Source organism: Delphinapterus leucas, chromosome 6 (genome assembly GCF_059928025.1).
Source record: "Delphinapterus leucas isolate spDelLeu-1000000601 "Yukka" chromosome 6, BTC_Dleu_Yukka2, whole genome shotgun sequence".
NCBI classification, from domain to species: Eukaryota; Metazoa; Chordata; class Mammalia; order Artiodactyla; family Monodontidae; genus Delphinapterus; species Delphinapterus leucas.
This window is the reverse complement of record NC_143134.1, coordinates 38,024,126-38,047,158: the sequence shown is the minus strand read 5'-3', so window position 1 is coordinate 38,047,158 and position 23,033 is coordinate 38,024,126.

Below are 23,033 nucleotides of genomic sequence, written 5' to 3'. Positions count from 1 at the left end.
TTGTCCATTTTATTGGCATATAATTGCTTGTAGTAGTCTTTTATGATCCTTTGTATTTCTGCAGTGTCCCTTGTAATTTCTCCTTTTTAATTTCTAATTTTATTGATTCGAGTCTTCTCCCTTTTTTTCTTGATGAGTCTGGCTAAAGGTTTATCAATTATGTTTATCTTCTCCAAGAACCAACTTTTACTTTTATTGATCTTTACTACTGTTTTCATTGTTTCTATTTCATTTATTTCTGCTCGGACCTTTATGATTTCTTTTCTTCTACTAACTTTGCGGTTTTCTTGTTGTTGCTGTTCTCCTTCTTTCTCTAGTTGCTTTAGGAGTAAGGTTAGATTGTTTATTTGAGATTTTTCTTGTTTCTTGATGTCAGATTTAATTGTTATAAACTTCCTCCTTAGAACTGCTTTTGCTGCATCCCATAGGTGTTGGGTTATAGTGTTTTCATTGTCATTTGTTTCTATGTATTTTTTGATTTCCTCTTTGATTTCTTCAGTGATCTCTTTGTTATTTGGTAGTGAATTGTTTAGCCTCCATGTATTTGTGTTATTTACAGTTTTTTTCCTGTAATTGTATTCTAATCTTGTAGCATTTGTAGTCAGAAAGGATGCTTGATATGATTTCAATTTTCTTAAATTTACTGAGGCTTGATTTGTGACCCAAGATGTGATCTATCCTGGAGAATGTGCCATGTGACCTTGAGAAGGAAGTGTATTCTGCTGTTTTTGGATGGAATGTCCTATAAATATCAGTTAAGTCTATCTGGTCTATTGTGTCATTTAAAGCTTGTGTTTCCTTATTAATTTTCTGTCTGGATGATCTGTCCATTGGTGTCAGTGGGATGTTAAAGTCCCCCACTATTTTTGAGTTACTGTCAATTTCCCCTTTTATAGCTGTTAGCATTTGCCTTATGTATTGAGATTTTCCTATGTTGGGTGCATAAATATTTATAATTGTTATATCTTCTTTGTGGATTGATCTGTTGATCATTATGCAGAGACTTACTTTGTCTCTTGTAACAGTCTTTATTTTAAAGTCTATTTTATCTGATATGCGTATTGCTACTCCAGCTTTCTTTTGATTTCCATTTGCATGCAATATCTTTTCCCATCCCCTTACTTTCAGTCTGTGTGTGTCCCTAGACCTGAAGTGGGTCTCCTATAGACAGCATATATGTGGGTCTTGTTTTTGTATCCATTCATCCTGTCTGTGTCTTTTGTTTGGAGCATTTAATCCATTTACATTCAAGGTTATTATTGATATGTATGTTCCTATTACCATTTTCTTAATTGTTTTGGCTTTGTTTTCCTGGGTCTTTTTCTTCTCTTGTGTTTCCTGCCTAGAGAAGTTCATTTAGCATTTGTTGTAAAGCTGGTTTGGTGGTGCTGAATTCCCTTAGCTTTTCTTGTCTGTAACACTTTTGATTTCTCCATTGAATCTGAATGAGATCCTTGCTGGGTAGAGTAATCTACCAGGGTTGTAAGTTTTCCCCTTTCGTCACTTTAAATATATTCTGTCACTCCCTTCTGGCCTGCAGAGTTTCTGCTGAAAATATCACCTGATAACCTTATGGGGGTTCCCTTGCATGTTATTTGTTGATTTCCCCTTGATGCTTTTAACATTTTTTCTTTGAACTTAATTTTTGATAGTTTGATTAATATGTGTCTTGGAGTGTTTCTCCCTGGGTTTATCTTGTATGGAACTCTTTGCACTTCCTGGACTTGGGTGGCTATTTCCTTTCCCATGTTAGGAAAGTTTTTGACTATAATCTCTTCAAGTATTTTCTCAGACTCTTTCTCTTTGCCTTCTTCTTCTGGGACCCCTATAATTCGAATGTTGGTGAATTTAATGTTGTCCCAGATGTCTCTGAGACTGTCCTCATTTCTTTTCATTCTTTTTTCTTTATTCTGATCCTCAGCTGTTATTTTCACCATTCTAGCTTCCAGCTCACTTATTCATTCTGCTTCAGTTATTCTGCTAATAATTCCTTCTAGTGTATTTTTCATTTCCGTTATTGTGCTGTTCATCACTGTTTGTTTGTTCTTTAATTCTTCTATGTCCTTGTTAAACACTTTTTGTGCTTTCTCGATCCATGCCTCCATTCTATTTCTGAGATTTTGGATCATCTTTACTATCAGTACTCTGAATTCTTTTTCAGGTAAGTTGCCTATTTCCTCTTCAATCATTTGGTCTTGTAGGTTTTTATCTTGCTCCTTTGTCTGTACCATATTTTTCTGTCATCTCATTTTTTTTTGATGGTTGGGCCTGTGCTCTTATCTTGCTGGTTGTTTGGCCTGAGTCATCCAGCACTGGAGTTTGCAGGTACTTGGGTGGAGCCAGGTCTTGGTGCCAAGATGAGGACCTCTGGGAGTGCTCACACCAATTAATATTCCCTGGGGTCTGAGGTTCTCTCTTAGTCTGGTGGTTTGGACTCAGCACTCCCACCACAGGAGTTCAGGTCCAACACCCAGCCTGGGAACCAAGACCTCACAAGCCACATGGTGTGGTAGGAAAAAAAAAGGCAACAAACAAAAAGGAGCAGAACAATAACAAGGAATAAAAAGTAAAATAAAATTAGTAAAATAAAAAATATATTAGAAAAAAAAATTAAAAATGTAACAGCAACAAGATCAAAGCAAAACAGAACCATAACACTGCAACAGCAGAAAGAAAAGAAAAAAAAAGCCAGAAAAGGCCTTGAAGGTGGGTGAGTCTCAGGACTGGGACACTTGCAGCTGGAAAAGGCCCTGGTTGGGGGGTGGGGCTTAGGTTCAGGACAGCTAAGGCCCTGGGGTTGTGACATAGACTCAAGACCTGCATGGCCAGAAAAGGTCCTGTGGGGAGTGTGTGGGTGGTAGTGGGGTGGAGGGGTAGGGTTGGGGAGCGTATGCGGGCTTAGGTTCAGGACCCCTGTGGCCAGAGTGGGCCCTGGAGGGCTAAGGATCAGTCCTGGGAACCCAACAGGCTCGCCGGGGCCCGAGTGGGCGGGGAGCCACTTGCCGCATTCCCCTCTGATCCTCCAATCCCCCGAATGTCTCTCCCCTTCCCCACCAATCTTCACACCATGTGTTAGCCTCTCTGATCATGGGAACCCCTCCCCTCCCCCCGCCGCCCCTCAAGGGTGTTGATCCAGTCCTGCCTCCACTTTTCCTCCTCCCCCTCTCCCCCCAAGTCCTACCCAGTCACGTGGGGATTCTTCCCATCCCTTTAGGTGTCCGAGGTCACTCATCAGCACCTGTTTGGTGCCCTAGTTGTGAGGAGACGCGAACTCCGTGTCTTCCTACTCCACCATCTTGACTCTGCCTTCAGTTTTATTGTTTCTTATCATAACCACTGGATTATACTATTAAAAACCTTGGGACTTCCCTGGTGGTCCAGTGGTTAAGACTTCACCTTCCAACACAGCAGGTGTGGGTTCGATCCCTGGTTGGGGAGCTAAGGTTCCACATGCCTCACGGCCAAAAAACCAAAACATAAAACAGAAGCAATATAGCAACAGATTCAATTAAGTCTTTAAAAATGGTCCACATCCAAAAAGTCTTAAAAAAAAAAACCCGTGACATTGACAAGTTGTATCATTATATGGATTTAAGCTTAACAGAAAGGAGAGCTAGGACAGTATCCTATTTTATATCACTTAAAATTGGAATCTGGTTTTTATTATTCTGTTCTGCATGCTTATATTTGTGGTTTTACAACACAGGCTTTGACAGAATATTTGTAGTCTAGAGTCTTCTGAGATCATATGGCTTAGTCTGTGGCATCAGATTAATAAATACTAAGAAACATTTCAACCATCTTCTTGGTAAGAAAAAGCTGAGTATGGAAAAGGTCTATAGGAAACTTGGAAAAGGTCTATAGGAAACTTGTCACTAAATGAAGTCCACTAGTCCACTCAAGCCTCATACAAAATATTGGATGGAGACAACTACAGCTTTGGGTGAGGAAACGCTGAGCCATGTGTGATTGAGGAAGACAGAGAGTACCTCTTCTGAAAATATGATTGAGTCCATCTTGAAGGAGTGATACCTGCTTCCTCATTATGATAAGTAATTATTAAAAATCAAGGTCCATAGAAGGATTTAAACAGTTCTGGAGGCATAAAGATTTTCACTGAGTGCCATTTTCCAAATTATTACTAATAATATTTGTACTGAGGTTGGGCTGAGGAGAGAGTTATCCAACTCTAATTATGAAAACTGAATCTCACATGGGATCCCTATCATGCACCACTGTGTCCCCAAGTCTTCATTCATTGGTGGCCTATGTGGCTGTCTCCTGCTGAGATTTAATTTACCTCCATTTTTTAAAAACTAGTTTATTTTCAAAATTAAGTGGACTTCATTTTTGAGAGTTTTATTTAAGACTTCTTACTTAGCCAGACTGTTTGTTCCAGCAGTCTCTATTAAATCAAGGACAGGCTAGCCAGGCATGGGGTAGTCACAGTTTGTTTTACATTCTCTATTAAACTGTCCATTAACGTGACTATCAAAGAAGCTTCTCCCACAAAACAGCCAAATTGAGGCTCATGAATTCTTTGCTCCACCAAATAAGTTTTAGGAACTTGAGGACACCCTCACTTTGTTTTAGTTTCATTAAACTTTGTATTTATTCTACTTATATGATTAGTTAGACTTAGGAGCCTGAACGCTCAAGGAGATTCTAAGAACTAATTGATGATTTTGCAGCCCAGTTTATTGACTAATTATAAGTAATCCCTAAATCTGATCTGTTGATGAGAGGTGACAGTAAGTCTCCTCGCCCTTCTCTGCTAATGAACAGTACTACTTTGTGATTACACATGAATTTGGGTAAGTGTTTCCTTCTCTGACTACTCCTCCTCTGATTCCTAACTTAGTTTTTCCATTTATATTATTTATTGGTAGAATGTTAATAGAACCATTGCCCAAATTAGTAAGGTTTAGAAGATTGTTTATACAGAATGCCTCCAATCTGGCATGTTTCAGCATGATATTTCTGCAGTTTCGGTGTGTTAACTCCAAGAAGGCACAGCAATGAAAAATAGTCACTAATTTCAAATTGTTATTGAAAGATATGTTACAGACGATTTTATAAAAATCAGCTAGTTAACCAGCAATTGCTATCTAAGCAGGAGGTAAGATTAAAATATATTCTTTGAAGTCTGTTATCATTTCAACTTTTTATCTTGTAGGCTTACTGGAGGAGTGAGGTAAGAAAAATGCATGTCTTCAGTGGTGATAAGAAAAGAGTAAACATTTTTCTTTGCTGGGGAACAGCCAACAGCATTATTTTCCTAGAAAATACAAGGCCTGAGGAATCACAATTGATAGGATGTGTTTAATAAAATAACAGAAAAGTGTTTGGTTGGGAAACTTCAGTCAGTTGGCTAGTTTTACTAAAAATTGTAAAGTATGTGGCTTTTGTCTTTTATGCGCCCTTTCTTCCCTGCCCCCTCCAAATGCAAAAGATTACGGTGTCTACAATTGACTACAAAATACTTGTGCAGAGTCAGGGGGTATCAATTGCTCTAAGCAAATATCTATAACCTAAGATGGTGAGCTTCATTCTACCAGAAAGGCCAAACTCAGGGGCTACTCCTTGACCAACACCTGGGGATTTTCTAATTAGTGTAGTGAATGTTGAAAACAGGTTTTTATTGATGAAAATAGTGGCCTGTTGACTATCATGATAAACACTATACATAAGCTCTAAATGTTGAAGTTAAAGGTATTCAGGATGCACAAATAAGCTAAAAGTTTTTAATTTTTTAAACTTCCCTCCCTCAAATGTAAGGGATGTAAGAATCTAATGAGTAGCCTTTGTACTATGCCGTAACATCTACGCTTGATCCCCAAGGAGTCCTGTGTCCAGTCATTGGTTAAGGTTCTGATGAATGAACTAATAAGGGTAACAAAATCTTGCTTCTGGAACATTGCCCTGCTTTTTCTCCAGCGAGCCTTCCATGCAATGTAGTGGTCAGTGTACTAAGAGGCTAAGAAGCTGGAACTTTGTGGAGCCTGTGAAACAGGTGATAAGAAGTGTTTAGGGCCTGTTTACCTGAGCAAGTGTTTGATAAATGTTTGTAAGGTAGCAGAATTTTTTGAGACTTGCTTCCATAATAACCTGATAGTAAGGTTGTGCTTAAGTTACTAACCCTTATCCACATAAAAGCTCTTCCTCAGCTGCTGTTATCTAAGACCAAAGGGAACCTAACAGTGGTGTATGGCCAAATTGGCTTTCAGTCCTTTTGGAACACACACCTACAGCAGGTTCATGGTCTGTTTCTTCTTTTCCTAGTGCTCTTCCTTTCATCTTCTCTCTGTAAATCTTTTTTAAACCTTACAGACCTTCCGGGGATCCTGTGCCCTCATGATATCTTCTGTTTCTCAGTTTTCTACTCTCCTCTGTCTTCTTGCCTCACTCACACACCCAAGCGCGAACAGTTAACTTACTGTTAAGGCTCAGGTGCTTACGGTCTCAATGGGATTTCTATTTTAAGCCCCCCAAATGAAGTTCTAACAGTAGAATTTCAGGCATCAGAAAGAGTAAGAGAGGTATTTCAAGGTTAGTTACCACCAAATGACTTTAATATTAAAGGCCAGGCCCTGGCGGTGTTACCCAATTAGCAGGAGGGCAAATTGAGACAGGGACATTGTGGGAAAATCTGGGTATGGAGTGCCATTTGTTTTATGATTTCCCCATCCTGCATGTGCCTTGTCCTCAACCAGCATTCCAGGCTCTGAACTTTTCCTGGCCTTCTACTGGAAAACCTTCTTTTACTCTCCATTTTCTTAGCATCCAGTAATCTGGCAAATCATCGTTGCAAGGATATCAGTGAAGCTTGTGGGTTCATGTATTATTTTATTTTATTTTTTAACATCTTTATTGGAGTATAATTGCTTTACAATGTTGTGTTAGTTTCTGCTTTATAACAAAGTGAATCAGTTATACATATACATATGTTCCCATATCTCTTCCCTCTTCTGTCTCTCTCCCTCCCACCCTCCCTATCCCACCCCTCTAGGTGGTCACAAAGCACAGAGCTGATCTCCCTGTACTATGCGGCTGCTCCCCACTAGCTATCTATTTTACTTTCGGTACTGTATATATGTCCATGCTACTCTCTCACTTCGTCCCAGCTTACACTTCCCCCTCCCCATGTCCTCAAGCTCATTCTCTACATTTGAGTCTTTATTCCTGTCCTGCCCCTAGGATCATCAGACACATTTTTTTAAATTCCATATATATATGTTAGCATATGGTATTTGTTTTCATCTTTCTCACTTACTTCACTCTGTATGACAGACTCTAAGTCCATCCACCTCACTAGAAATAGCTCAATTTCATTTCTTTTTATGGCTAATATTCCATTGTCTATATGTGCCACATCTTCTTTATCCATTCATCTGTCGATGGACATCTAGGTTGCTTCCATGTCCTGGCTATTGTAAATAGTGCTACAGTGAACACTGGGGTACATGTGTCTTTTTGAATTATGGTTTTCTCAGGATGTATGCTCCATAGTGGGATTGCTGGGTCATATGGTAGTCCTATTTTTAGTTTTTTAAGGAACCTCCATACTGTTCTCCACATCGGCTGTATCAATTTACATTCCCACCAACAGTGCAAGAGGGTTCCCTTTTCTCCACACCCTCTCCAACATTTATTGTTTCTAGATTTTTTGAAGATGCCATTCTGACCGGTGTGAGGTGATACCTCATTGTAGTTTTGATTTGCATTTCTCTAATGATTGGTGATGCTGAGCATCCATTCATGTGCCTCTTGGCCATCCGTATATCTTCTGTGGAGAAATGTCTATTTAGGTCTTCTGCCCATTTTTTGATTGGGTTGTTCATTGTTTTGACATTGAGCTGCTTGAGCTGCTTGTATATTTTGGAGATTAATCCTTTGTCAGTTGCTTAGTTTGCAAATATTCTCTCCCATTTTGAGGGTTGTCTTTTCATCTTGTTTAAGGTTTCCTTTGCTGTGCAAAAGCTTTTACGTTTAATTAGGTTCCATTTGTTTATTTTTGTTTTTATTTTCATTTCTCTAGGAGGTAAGTCAAAAAAGATCTTGCTGTGATTTATGTCATAGAGTGTTCTGCCTATGTTTTCCTGTAAGAGTTTTATAGTGTCTGGCCTTACATTTAGGTCTTTAATCCATTTTGAGTTTATTTTTGTGTATGGCGATAGGAAGTGTTTTAGTTTCATTCTTTTACATGTAGCTGTCCAGTTTTCCCAGCACCACTTATTGAAGATGTTTTTTCTCCATTGTATATTCTTGCCTCCTTTATCAAAGAAGGTGACAATATGTGCGTGGTTTTATCTCTGGGCTTTCTACCCTGTTCCATTGATCTATATTTCTGTTTTTGTGCCAGTATCATATTGTCTTGATTACTGTAATGTGTAGTATAGTCTGAAGTCAGGGAGCCTGATTCCCCAAGCTCCTTTTTTCTTTCTCAAGCTTGCTTTGGCTATTCGGGGTCTTTTGTGTTTCCATACAAATTATGAAATTTTTGTTGTATTTCTGTGAAAAACACCATTGGGAATTTGTTAGGGATTGTATTGAATCTGTACATTGCTTTGGGTAGTATAGTCATTTTCACAATGTCGATTCTTCCAATCCAAGAACATGGTATATCTCTCCATCTGTTTGTGTCTTCTTTAATTTCCTTCATCAATGTCTTATAGTTTTCTGTCTTTTGTCTTCTTATGTAGGTTTATTCCTAGGTATTTTATTCTTTGTGTTGCAGTGGTATATGGGAGTGTTTCCTTAATTTCTCTTTCTGATTTTTCATCGTTAGTGTATAGGAATGAAAGAGATTTCTGTGTGTTAATTTTGTATCCTGCTACTTTACCAAATTCATTGATTAGCTCTAGTAGTTTTCTGGTGGCATCTTTAGGATTCTTTATGTATAGTATCATTCTGCAAACAGTATCGGTTTTATTTCTTCTCTTCCGATTTAGATTCCTTTTATTTTTTTCTTCTCTGATTTCTGTGTCTAAAACTTCCAAAACTATGTTGAATAATAGTGGTGAGATTGGGCATCCTTCTCTTGTTTCTGATTTTAGAGGAAATGGTTTCAGTTTTTCACCATTGAGGACGATGTTGGCTGTGGGTTTGTCATATGTGCCCTTTATCATGTTGAGTTAAGTTCTCTCTATGCCTACTTTCTGAAGGGTTTTTATCATAAATGGCTTTTCAATTTTGTCAAAACCTTTTTCTGCATCTATTGAGATGATCATATGGATTTGCTCCTTCAGGTTGTCCATATATATTCTCACAGTGATTGATTTATGTATACTGAAAATCCTTGCATTCCTGGGATAAACCCCAATTGATCATGGTGTATGATCCTTTTAATGTGCTGTTGGATTCTGTTTGCTAGCATTTTGTTGAAGATTTTTGCATCTATGTTCATCAGTGATATTGGCCTATAGTTTTCTTTTTTGTGTGACATCTTTGTCTGGTTTTGGTATCAGGGTGATGGTGGCCTCATAGAATGAGTTTGGGAGTATTCCTCTCTCTGATATATTTTGGAAGAGTCGGAGAAGGATAGGTGTTAGCGCTTCTCTAAATGCTTGATGGAATTTGCATGTGAAGCCATCTGGTCCTGGGCTTTTGCTTGTTGGAAGATTTTTAATCACAGTTTCAATTTCAGTGCTTGTGATTGGTCTGTTTATATTTTCTATTTCTTCCTGGTTCAGTCTTGGAAGGTTATACCTTTCTAAGAATTTGTCCATTTCTTCCAGGATGTCCATTTTATTGGCATAGAGTTGCTTGTAGTAATCTCTCATGATCCTTTGTATTTCTGCTGTGTCAGTTGGTACTTCCCCTTTTTCATTTCTGATTCTATTGATTTGAGTCTTCTCCCTTTTTTTCTTAATGAGTCTGGCTAATGGTTTATCAATTTTGTTTACCTTATCAGAGAACCAGGCTTTAGTTTTATTGATATTTGCTATTGTTTCCTTCATTGCTTTTTATTTCCAATCTGATCTTTATGACTTCTTTCCTTCTGCTAACTTTGGAGGGTTTTTTGTTCTTCTTTCTCTAATTGCTTTAGGTGTAATTTAGGTTGTTTGTTTCAGATGTTCCTTGTTTCTTAAGGTAGGATTGTATTGCTATAAACGTCCCTCTTTGAACTGCTTTTGCTGCATCCCATAGATTTTGGGTCACCTTGTTTTCATTGTCATTTGTTTCTAGGTATTTTTTTATTTCCTCTTTGATTTCTTCAGTGATCTCTTGGTTATTAAGGAGTGTATTGTTTAGCCTCAATGTGTTTGTAATTTTTTACAGAGTTTTTCCTGTAATTGATATCCAGTGTCATAGCATTGTGGTCGAAAAAGATACTTGATACGATTTCAATTTTCTTAAATTTATGAAGGCTTGATTTGTGACCCAAGATATGATCTATCCTGGAGAATGTTTCATGAGCATTTGAGAAAAAAGTGTATTCTGTTGTTTTGGGATGGAATGTCCTATAAAAATCAATTAAGTCTATGTGGCCTATTGTGTCCTTTAAAGCTTGTGTTTCCTTATTAATTTTATGTCTGGATGATCTGTCCATTGGTGTAAGTAGGATGTTAAAGTCCCCCACTATTATTGTGTTACTGTCGTTTTCCCCTTTTATAGGTGTTAGCATTTGCCTTATGTACTGAGGTTTTCCTAGGTTGGGTGCATAAATATTTATAATTGTTATATCTTCTTTGTGGATTGATCTGTTGATCGTTATGCAGAGACTTTCTTTGTCTCTTGTAACAGTCTTTATTTTAAAGTCTATTTTATCTGATATGCGTATTGCTACTCCAGCTTTCTTTTGATTTCCATTTGCAAGGAATATCTTTTCCCATCCCCTTACTTTCAGTCTGTGTATGTCCCCAGGTCTGAAGTGGGTCTTGTAGACAGCATATATATGGCAGTTGTTTTTGTATCCATTCAGCCAGTTTGTGGCTTGGTTGGAACATTTAATGCATTTACATTTAGGTAGCTATCAATATGTATGTTCCTATTACCATTTTCTTAATTGTTTTGGGTTTGTTATTGTAGATCTTTTCCTTCTCTTGTATTTCCAGCCTAGAGAAGTTCCTTTAGCATTTGTTGTAAAGCTGGTTTGGTGGTGCTGAATTCTCTTAGCTTTTGCTTGTCTGTAAAGGTTTTAATTTCTCCATCAAAACTGAATGAGATCCTTGCTGGGTAGAGTAATCTTGGTTGTAGGTTTTTCTCTTTCATCACTTTAAATATGTCATGCCGCTCCTTTCTGGCTTGCAAAATTTCTGCTGAAAGATCAGGTGTTAGCCCTATGGGGATTCCCTTGCATATGATTTGCTACTTTTCCCTTGCTGCTTTTAATATTTTTCTTTGTATTTAATTTTTGATAGTTTGATTAATATGTGTCTTGGCCTGTTTCTCTTTTGGATTTATCCTGTATGGGACTCTCTGTGCTTCCTGGACGTGATTAAGTATTTCCTTTCCCATATTAGGGAAGTTTTCAACTATATTCTCTTCAAATATTTTCTCAGTCCCTTTCTTTTTCTCTTCTTCTTCTGGGACCCCTATAATTCCAATGTTTTTGTGTTTAATATTGTCCTAGCAGTCTCTGAGACTGTCCTCAATTCTTTTCATTCTTTTTTCTTTATTCTGTTCTATAGTAGTTATTTCCACTATTTTATCTTCCAGGTCACTTATCCGTTCTTCTGCCTCACTTATTCTGCTACTGATTCCTTCTAGAGAATTTTAAATTTCATTTATTGTGTTATTCATCATTGTCTGTTTGCTCTTTAGTTCTTCTAGGCCCTTGTTAAATGTTTCTTGTATTTTCTCCATTCTATTTCCACGATTTTGGATCATCTTTACTATCATTATTCTGAATTCTTTTTCAGGTAGACTGCCTATTTCCTCTTCATTTGTTAGGTCTGGTGGGTTTTTGCCTTGCACTTAATCTGCTGTGTGTTTCTTTGTCTTCTCATTTTGCTTAACTTACTGTGTTTGGGGTCTCTTTTTCGCAGGCTGCAGGTTCATAGTTCCCGGGTTTTTGGTGTCTGTTTCCAGTGGCTAAGGTTGGTTCAGTGGGTTGTGTAGGCTTCCTGGTGGAGGGGAGTAGTGCCTGTGTTCTGGTGGATGAGGCTGGATCTTGTCTTTCTGGTGGGCAAGTACATGTCTGGTGGTGTGTTTTGGGGTGTCTGTGATCTTATTATGATTTCAGGCAGCCTCTCTGCTAATGGGTGCAGTTGTGTTCCTATCTTGCTAGTTGTCTGGCATCGGGTGTCCAGCACTGTAGCTTGCTGGTCGTTGAGTGGAGCTGGGTCTTGGCATTGAGATGGAGATCTGGGAGATTTTTGCCGTTTGATATTATGTGGAGCTGGGAAGTCTCTAGTAGACCAATGTCCTGAACTTGGCTCTCCCACCTCAGAGGCACGGCCCTCCACCTGGCTGGAGCACCAAGAGCCTGTCATCCACACGGATCAGAATAAAAGGGAGAAATAAAAAGAAAGAAAGAAAGAAAGAGAAAGAGAAAATAAAATAAAAGCTATTAAAATAAAAAATTATTAAAATTTTTTTAAGTAATTAAAAAAGAAAGAAGGAACAACAAAACCAAAACACAAATTCACCAATGATAACAAGCACTGGAAACTATATTAAAAAAACAAACAGGAGAGGAACGAAGATGTTGGAGTAGAAGGACGTGCTCTCACTGCCTCTTGCAGGAACAGCAGAATCAGAACTAGCTGCTGGACAATCATCAACAGGAAGACACTGGAACTCACCAAAAAAGATACCCCATATCCAAAGACAAAGGAGAAGCCAAAATGAGATGGTAGGAGGGGTGAAATCACAGTAAAATCAAATCCCATAACTGCTGGGTGGGTGACTCACAGACTGGAGAACACTTATACCACAGAAGTCCACCCACTGGAGTGAAGCTTCTGAGCCCCACAACAGGCTTCCCAACCCAGGGGTCTGGCAATGGGAGTAGGAATTCCTAGAGAATCAGACTTTGAAGCCTAGCGGGAATTGATTGCAGGACTTCAACAGGACTGGGGGAAAGAGAGACCCCACTCTTGGAGGACACACACAAAGTAGTGTGTGCATCGGGAACCAGGGGAAGAAGCAGTGAACCCAGGGGAGCCTGAACCAGACATACCTGCTAGTGTTGGAGGGCCTTCTGCAGAGGCGGGGGGTGACTGTGGCTCAGCATGAGGACAGGACATTGGCAACAGAAGTTCTGGGAAGTACTCCTTCGTGTGAGCCCTTCCAGAGTCTGTCATTATCCCCACAAAGAGCCCAGGTAGGCTCCAGTGTTGGGTTGCCTCAGGCCAAACAACCAACAGGGAGGGAACCCAGCCCCACCCATCAGCAGACAACTGGATTAAAGTTTTACTGAGCTCTGCCCACCAGAACAACAGCCAGCTCTACCCACCACCAGTCCCTCTCATCAGGAAATTTCCACAAGCCTCTTAGATAGCCGCATCCACCAGAGGGCAGACAGCAGAAGCAAGAAGAATGAAAATCCTGAGCCTGTGGAACAAAAACCACATTCACAGAAAGATAGAGAAGATAAAAAGGCAAAGGGCTATGTGCCAGATGAAGGAACAAGATAAAACGCCAGAAAAACAACTAAATGAAGTGGAAATAGGCAACATTCCAGAAAAAGAATTCAGAATAATGATAGTGAAGATGATCCAGGACCTTGGAAAAAGAATGGAGGCAAAGATAGAGAAGATGCAAGAAATGTTTAACAAAGACCTAGAATAATTAAAGAACAAACAAACAGAGATGAACAGTACAATGACGGAAATGAAAACTACACTAGAAGGAATCAGTAGCAGAATAACTGAGGCAGAAGAACAGATAAGTGACCTGTTAGACAGAATGGTGGAATTCACTGCTGCAGAACAGAATAAAGAAAAAGAATGAAAAGAAATGAAGACATCCTAAGAGACCTCTGGGACAACAATAAATGCATCAATGTTCGCATTATAGGGGTCCCAGAAGGAGAAGAGAGAGAGAAAGGACCAGAGAAAATATTTGAAGAGATTATAGTCGAAAACTTCCCTAACATGGGAAAGGAAATAGCCACCCAAGTCCAGGAAGTGCAGTGAGTCCCATACATGATAAACCCAAGGAGAAACATGCAGAGAAACATAGTAACCAAATTGGCAAAAATTAAAGACAAAGAAAAATTATTGAAAGCAGAAAAGGAAAAATGACAAATAACATACAGGGGAACTCCCATAAGGTTAACAGCTGATTTCTCAGCAGAAACTCTACAAGCCAGAAGGGAGAGGCATGATATACTTAAAGTGATGAAAGGGAAGAACCTACAACCAAGATTACTCTACCCAGCAAGGATCTCATTCAAATTTGATGGAGAAATCAAAAGCTTTACAGACAAGCAAAAGCTAAGAGAATTCATCACCACCAAACCAGCTCTACAACAAATGCTAAAGCAACTTCTCTAAGTGGGAGACACAAGAGAAGAAAAGGACCTACAAAAACAAAACCATAACAATTAAAAAAATGGTCATAGGAATATATATATTGATAATTACCTTAAACGTGAATGGATTAAATGCTCCGACCAAAAGACACAGGCTTGCTGAATGGATACAAAAACAAGACACATGTATATGCTGTCTACAAGAGACCCACTTGAGACCTAGGGACACATACAGACTGAGAGTCAGGGGATGGAAAATGATATACCATGCAAATGGAAATCAAAAGAAAGCTGGAGTAGCAATACTCATATCAGATAAAATAGAGTTTAAAATAAAGAATGTTACAAGAGAGAAGGAGGACGCTACATAATGATCAAGGGATCAATCCAAGAAGAAAATATAACAATTATAAATATATATGCACACAACATAGGAGCACCTCAATACATAAGGCAACTGCCAACAGCTCTAAAAGAGGAAATCGACAGTAACACAATAATAGTGGGGGACTTTAACACCTCACTTACACCAATGGACAGATCATCCAAAAAGAAAATAAATAAGGAAACAGAAGCTTTAAATGACACAATAGACCAGATGGATTTAATTGATATTTATAGGACATTCCATCCAAAAACAGCAGATTACACTTTCTTCTCAAGTGCACACGGAACATTCTCCAGGATAGATCACATCTGGGGTCACAAATCAAACCTCAGTAAATTTTAGAAAGTTGAAATCATATCAAGCATCTTTTCTGACCACAGCACTATAAGATTAGAAATGAATTACAGGGAAAAAAACGTAAAAAGCACAAACACATGGAGGCTAAACAATACTTTACTAAATAACCAAGAGATCACAGAAGAAATCAAAGAGGAAATCAAAAAATACCAAGAGACAAATGACAATGAAAACACGATGATCCAAAACCTATGAGATACAGCAAGTTCTAAAAGGGAAGTTTATAGATATACAAGCCTACCTCAAAAAACAAGAAAAATCTCAAATAAACAATCTAACCTTACACCTAAAGGAACTATAGAAAGAAGAACAAACAAAACCCAAAGTTAGCAGAAGGAAAGAAATCATAAAGGTCAGAGCAGAAATAAAGCAAATAGAAACAAAGTAAACAATAGCAAAGATCAATAAAACTAAAAGCTGGTTCTTTGAGAAGATAAACAAAATTGATAAGCCATTAGCCAGCCTCATCAAGAAAAAGAGGGAGAGGACTCAAATCAATAAAGTTAGAAATGAAAAAGGAGAAGATAACAACTGACACTGCAGAAATACAAAGGATCATGAGAGATTACTACAAGCAACTCTATGCCAATAAAATGGACATCCTGGAAGAAATGGACAAATTCTTAGAAAGGTATAACCTTCCAACACTGAACCAGGAAGAAATAGAAAATGTGAAGAGACCGATCACAAGTAATGAAATTGAAACTGTGATTAAAAATTTTCCAACAAACAAAAGTCCAGGACCGGATGGCTTCACAGGTGAATTCTATCAAACATTTAGAGAAGAGATAGCACCCGTCCTTCTCAAACTCTTCCAAAAATTTGTAGAGGAAGGAAGACTTCGAAACTCATTCTATGAGGCCACCATCACCTAGATACCAAAACCAGACAAAGATACTAAAAAAGAAAGAAAATTGCAGACCAATATTACTGATAAATATAGATGCAAAAATACGCAACAAAATACTAGCAAATAGGATCCAGCAACACACTGAAAGGGTCATACACCATGATCAAGTGGGATTTATCCCAGGGATGCAAGGATTCTTCAACATATGCAAATCAATCAATGTCATGTACCATATTAACAAATTGAAGAATAAAAACCATATGATCATCTCAAAAGATGCAGAAAAAGCTTTTGACAAAATTCAACACCATTTATGATAAAAGCTCTCCAGAAAGTGGGCATAGAGGGAACCTACCTGGACATAATAAAGGCCATATATGACAAACCCACAGCAAACATCATTCTCAATAGTGAAAAACTGAAATCATTTCCTCTAAGATCTGGAACAAGACAGGGATGTCCACTCTCACCACTATTATTGAACATAGTTTTGGAAGTCCTAGCCACAGCAATCAGAGAAGAAAAAGAAATAAAAGGAATACAAACTGGAAAAGAAGAAGTAAAACTGTCACTGTTTGCAGATGACATGATACTATACATAGAGAATCCTAAAAATGCCACCAGAAAACTACTAGAGCTAATCAATGAGTTTGGTAAAGTTGCAGGATACAAAATTAATGCACAGAAATCTCTTGCACTCCTATACACTAATGATGAAAAATCTGAAGGAGAAATTAAGGAAACACTCCCATTTACTACTGCAACAAAAAGAAAAAAATACCTAGGAATAAACCTACCTAGGGAGACAAAAGACCTGTATGCAGAAAACTATAAGATACTGATGAAAGAAATTAAAGATGATACCAACAGATGGAGGGATATACCATGTTCTTGGATTGGAAGAATCAATATTGTGAAAATGAATATACTATCCAAAGCAATCTACAGATTCAATGCAATCCCTATCAAGTTACCAATGGCACTTTTTATAAAACTAGAAGAAATAATCTTAAAATTTGTATGGAGACACAAAGGACCCCGAATAGCCAAAGCAATCCTGAGAGGAAAAAACGGAGCTGGAGGAATCAGGCTCCCTGACTTCAGACTATACTACAAAGCTACAGTAATCAAGACAGTATGGTACTGGCACAAAAATAGAAACATAGATAAATGGAACAAGATAGAAAGCCCAGAGATAAACTCATGCACCTATGGTCAACTAATCTATGACAAAGGAGGCAAGGATATACAGTGGAGAAAAGACAGTCTCCTCAGTAAGTGGTGCTGGGAAAACTGGACAGCTACATGTAAAAAATGAAATTAGAACACTCCCTAACACCATACACAAAAATAAACTCAAAATGGATTCAAGACCTAAATGTAAGACCGGACACTATAAAACTCTTAGAGGAAAACATAGGAAGAATACTCTTTGACAGAAATCACAGCAAGATCTTTTTTGATCCACCTCCTAGAGTAATGGAAATAAAAACAAAAATAAACAAATGGGACCTAATGAAACTTTAAAGCTTTTGCACAGCAAAGGAAACCATAAACAAGATGAAAAGACAACCCTCAGAATGGGAGAAAATATTTGCAAATGAATCAATGGACAAAGGATTAATCTCCAAACTATATAAACAGCTCATGCAGCTCAATATTGAAGAAACAAACAACCCAATCCAAAAATGGGCAGAAGACCTAAATAGACATTTCTGCAAAGAAGACATACAGATGGCCAAGAAGCACATGAAAAGCTGCTCAACATCACTAATTATTAGAGAAATGCAAATCAAAACCACAATGAGGTATCACCTCCCACCAGTTAGAATGGGCATCATCAGAAAATTTACAAACAACAAATGCTGGAGAGGGTGCAGAGAAAAGGGAACTCTCTTGCACTGTTGGTGGGAATGTAAATTGATACAGCCACTATGGAGAACAGTATGGAGGTTCCTTAAAAAACTAAAAATAAAATTACCATATGATCCAGGAATCGCTCTGCTGGGCATACACCCAGAGAAAACACATAATTCAAAAAGACAGATGCACCCCAATGTTCATTGCAGCACTATTTACAATAGCCATGTCATGGAAGCAACCTAAATGCCCGTCGATAGACGAATGGATAAAGAAGTTGTGGTACATATATACAATGGAATATTACTCAGCCATAAAAAGGAACGAAATTGAGTCATTTGTTGAGACGTGGATGGACCTTCAGACTGTCATACAGAGTGAAGTAAGTCAGAAAGAGAAAAACAAATATTGTATATTAACGCATATATGTGGAACTAGAAAAATGGTACAGATGAACCGGTTTGCAGAGCAGAAATTGAGACTTAGATGTAGAGAACAAATGTATGGACACCAAGGGGGGAACGCCGCGGGGGTGGGGTGAGGATGGTTGTGTGCTGAATTGGGCGATTGGGATTGACATGCATACACTGATGTGTATAAAATTGATGACTAGTAAGAACCTGCTGTATAAAAAAATAAAATTAAATTAAAACAACAAAACAAAAACAGACAGAACCCTAGGACAAATGGTAAAAGCAAAGCTATACAGACAAAATCACACACAGAAACATACACATACACACTCACAAGAAGAGAAAAAAGGAAAAAAAAAAATATCCTTGCTCCCAAAGTCCACCTCCTCAATTTGGGATGATTCGTTGTCTGTTCAGTTATTCCACAGATGCAGGCTACTTCAAGTTGACTGTGGAGATTTAATCCGCTGCTCCTGAGGCTGCTGGGAGAGATTTCCCTTTCTCTTCTTTGTTCGCAGAGCTCCTGGGGTTCATTCTGGATTTGGCCCTGCCTCTGCGTGTAGGTCGCCTGAGGGCATCTGTTCTTCCCTCGGACAGGACGTTGTTAAAGGAGCCGCTGATTCGGGGACTCTGGCTCACTCAGGCCAGGAGGAGGGAGGGGTATGGATGCGGGGCGAGCCTGCGGCCGCAGAGGCCAGCGTGATGTTACACCAGCATGAGGCACGCCATGCGTTCTCCTGGGGAAGTTGTCCCTGGATCACGGGACCCTGGCAGTGGCGGGCTGCACAGGCTCCCAGGAGGGGAGGTGTGGACAGTGATCTGTGCTTGCACACAGGCTTCTTGGTGGCTGCAGCAGCAGCCTTACCGTCTCATGCCCATCTCTGGGGTGCTTGCTGATAGCTGCGGCTCGCGCCCATCTCTGGAGCTCCTTTGAGCAGCGCTAATTCTGTTGATTTCAGTCTTCTCCATTTTCTTCTTCATGAATCTGTCTAATGGTTTAACAATTTTGTTTATCTTCTCAAAGAAGAGCTTTTAGTTTTATTGATCTTTTCTACTGTTTCCTTTGTCATGTATTATTTTAAAATGACCTACTTAATTATCACCAGGGCCTTTCATGTTCCAAAACCAGAGAGGGAACCAGTAGAGGAAATGTTTTTAATCAGAATAGTTCAGAGGAGAAGGTAATTTTAAGTAGATGTCTTTGCCTATGCCCCAAATTGTATACTATTTTTCCTGTCAACCTCAGCTTCCTAGACTGCCAGTCTCCAGCAGTAACATTCTATTTATGAAAAAAATTAACTAGACTTTCTGCTAAGGAATTGTTTTTATTCCTCTTGTTTTCTAGATTGATGGGGTATATTATTCATTATTATTTTTATAATGATTATAATACAATGAATGAATATCTTACCTTTCTTTTAGGAATGCCAAGTAGTTTGTATAAAAGCATATAATTATATATAAAGCATATATATTTTATATATATTTACGTTAGAATATTTCCATTAAGTCAATGTGAGATGAGATGGAGGTGTTTTTATTTTTATTTTATAGGCAAATAAATTGTAGCAGACGCTGTTGTGGCCCACCCATACAGGGTCTTATCACTTCAGTGCTGGCCTGCCACTTTCCCGCTACCCAGAGCCATATCTCTTTGCTGGAAATAGGCAAGGCTACTCTTCCCCACTCACTGGAGACAGAATTACCAAGGGGAATCAACCACCCTTTACAATGACTGATTTCAGTTGGTGTATAAATACGCCAGCTCCCTCTACCCTCAGCAGTGTTACACGTTTGCAGTGTGTTACACCTTTTCAGTATGTCTTGTTATATTTCCCACAGCTTCTCGACAGAATTAAGTTCCAGCTTAATTTTAGGGGCAACTGGTTTAATAATGTACCCTTAATAATGTGTCCCTTCCCTGTTTTACTACTTCACTCTGCTACTGTGTTTCTTCTACTAATGTTGTGCTAGTAAACTGGTGCTCAAAACACAAAGAAAACAAAAAACAACAAAAACAGCCCTGATGTGTAGCACCTGTTGATTTCCATGGTGTGAATACTGCTACTTGGTCTATTCCAAGCTCCTAATGCAACATCACTGAACATGGAACTGAGGAGAGATGTGCACTGTCAGTTCTCCCAGTCATCATGAGCTTCCTCCAGGACACCACTCCCTGTACCTCCTAAATGAACTGTTTGCATGCAAATCCTTTCTTTAGTGTCTGTTTCTGGGGTAACACAAAGTAAAATAGAAAATAGAGAAACTAGGTAAATCCTTAGGTGTGGACACGGGGTCAGCAGCTGAAGGAATGCTTTATTATTATCAAATAAATTATATGGTAAGATGTGATATTATGTTGTCAGTTTCTTAGTCTTTCACTTAGTTGTCAAATAGTAATGCATTAAGTACATGCTGCTTTATAGAGAAAAGTGAAAGGAATTATAATTTTATTATTACAAACACTGTGAAGCAGATAATAAAATCCTGTATTACAGCATTATCTCATAATATTCTGCCAAAAGGCCTGATTTCTCTCCATTCATTGCTTTGCTGCATCAGTTTCACTAGCCTTGTCTGTACTCATGTTTGTTCATGTAATTAGCAAGATTAATTTTGCCTAGTAAGATTAAGAACCATAACATATTTATTATATTCTTCATTAGAACAGAAATTAATCAGTCTCGGGCTTTTCCTTTTTTAAAAAAAAATTGCTAAAAGATGTTTAGAACCTCCTAACTTTTGATAACATTGCCTTGAAGTCACTTTTAAAAAACCTTTTTTCCACTGCCAAGACATTCCAAGCAGCTCAACTCCTTTTGCTTTTCCTTTGCAACATAGGCTCCATACTGCCAGCATAGGAAGGGCGCTGGAAACTGCAGGAATTACCCTCCAGTGTGCAAAATGAAAGGATTTCAACTATCAGAAACGTTCCACTTTGGCTTCCTAGAAAAATGGGTCAGTGTGCCAGATACAATATGTGGTATGAATTGGATGCTAAGAGAAACTTGATTCATACACAGTTCTCAGTACTTCTGAAAACCTTCTTTTAAGAATCATTCCATGCTTCTCTGGTAGAAACAAATGTGAGTTTTGGAGGTAAACTTTTCCCCTAACTTTACTGTCCCTACATACAGATTTTAATCCCTCCTTTACTATATTTGTATTCATGGTTCCTTCAATATCCTCTTCTATTTAAGACCCTTTTTGAATTATTTTTTATTTAATTCTTAAGTAAAAGAGCCCAAGACTGTAAAGCATTTTGTGATTATTAAAGCACTAACTGTCCATGATTTTGTGGCACAGCAGTCCATACTGAGTCTACTTATGCAAATCAAGAGTGAATAAATTGTAGACTAAGCCATGGGCAGACTGTTTAGGCCTGGGAAGAGACATGATCATTTAGTTCACTCAAAAAGCCATTTATCAAATGTCTACTTTGTACTGGGAACTGAATATGCTAAGAGTAGTCTAAGGGAATATGGGGAAGTTAACACCTTACTCACTGTTGTTGTCATTGTTTTTAAACCTTGGTCAATTATTACCACGTCTTGCATTTATTGATTTGTGTATTTATCTTACCCTCTTCATTAGACTTTAAACACTTTCCAGACAGACACTTGGTCTTATATCATTTGTCTAAGTGCCTCATAGGTACTTGAGAAAAAGTGTTAAACTGAACTGAATTGAGACAGGCTGGGACCTGGGACTCTTTGCTGCAGTGCTGCAATGCTTGTACCTGGACACATCTCTCCTCAAGCAACAAAATACAAAGAAATTGTATGGGACTAAAAATAATTGTGTGCATGCACAGTTGGGGCAAATTCTGGACCCAAAAGATACAGAGACCAAAAAATCCCACTGCCACTTTTAAAGAGCCTGGAGTAAAAACAGGGTGTGGGGAGCAAAAGCAGGGTACTGCACATGACCCCTGCACACAACATCACCTAACGGGTGGGCAAAACACCTAAGCCACCCCTCTGGCTTGACCCTTGGACACACCCCTACCCTCACCCCATGTAAGAAACAAGCTTGCCCCACCCTTGGGGAGTGAGCAAGCACTCCCCCCTGCTGCAGCAGGGACCCAAATAAAGCCTTGCCTGAATTTCTTGTCTGACCTCTAGTCAGTTTCTATTGATTGGAGAAGGTCAAGAACCCTGGTTAGACTACCAGATGTAAAATAGATAGCTAGTGGGAAGCAGCCACATAGCACAGGGAGATCAGTTCAGTGCTTTATGACCACCTAGAGGGGTGGGATAGGGAGGGTGGGAGGGAGCCACAAGAGGGAGGAGATATGGGGATATATGTATATGTAGAGCGGATTCACTTTGTTATGCAGCAGAAACTAACACACCCTTGTGAAGCAATTATACTCCAATAAAGATGTTTAAAAAAAAAAGAATTTATCATGGCACTGTGGTCCTTAATATAACAAATCTAAATGCCTTTATTCATTCACTCAGTAAATATTGAGGCTTTCCTAGCTTCAAGGACACAACAGTGAAAAAAAAAACAAAGAACCCTGGTTGGTAACAGAGGTGAACGCCATTTTTTAGGCCAGTGCTTAAGTTAGTAACAGAATTTAGGATTCCTGGCTTTACATTCTCAGCTGCTTTACCTTTTATTTATAACTTGTAACATAATTTGTGACGTAAATGCCTTTTGTGTCTAAAGAGTTTATTATTAATGGGACCCTTTGAGTGCTTAATATGGCAATATTTATAAATGTGTATTTGGATACTA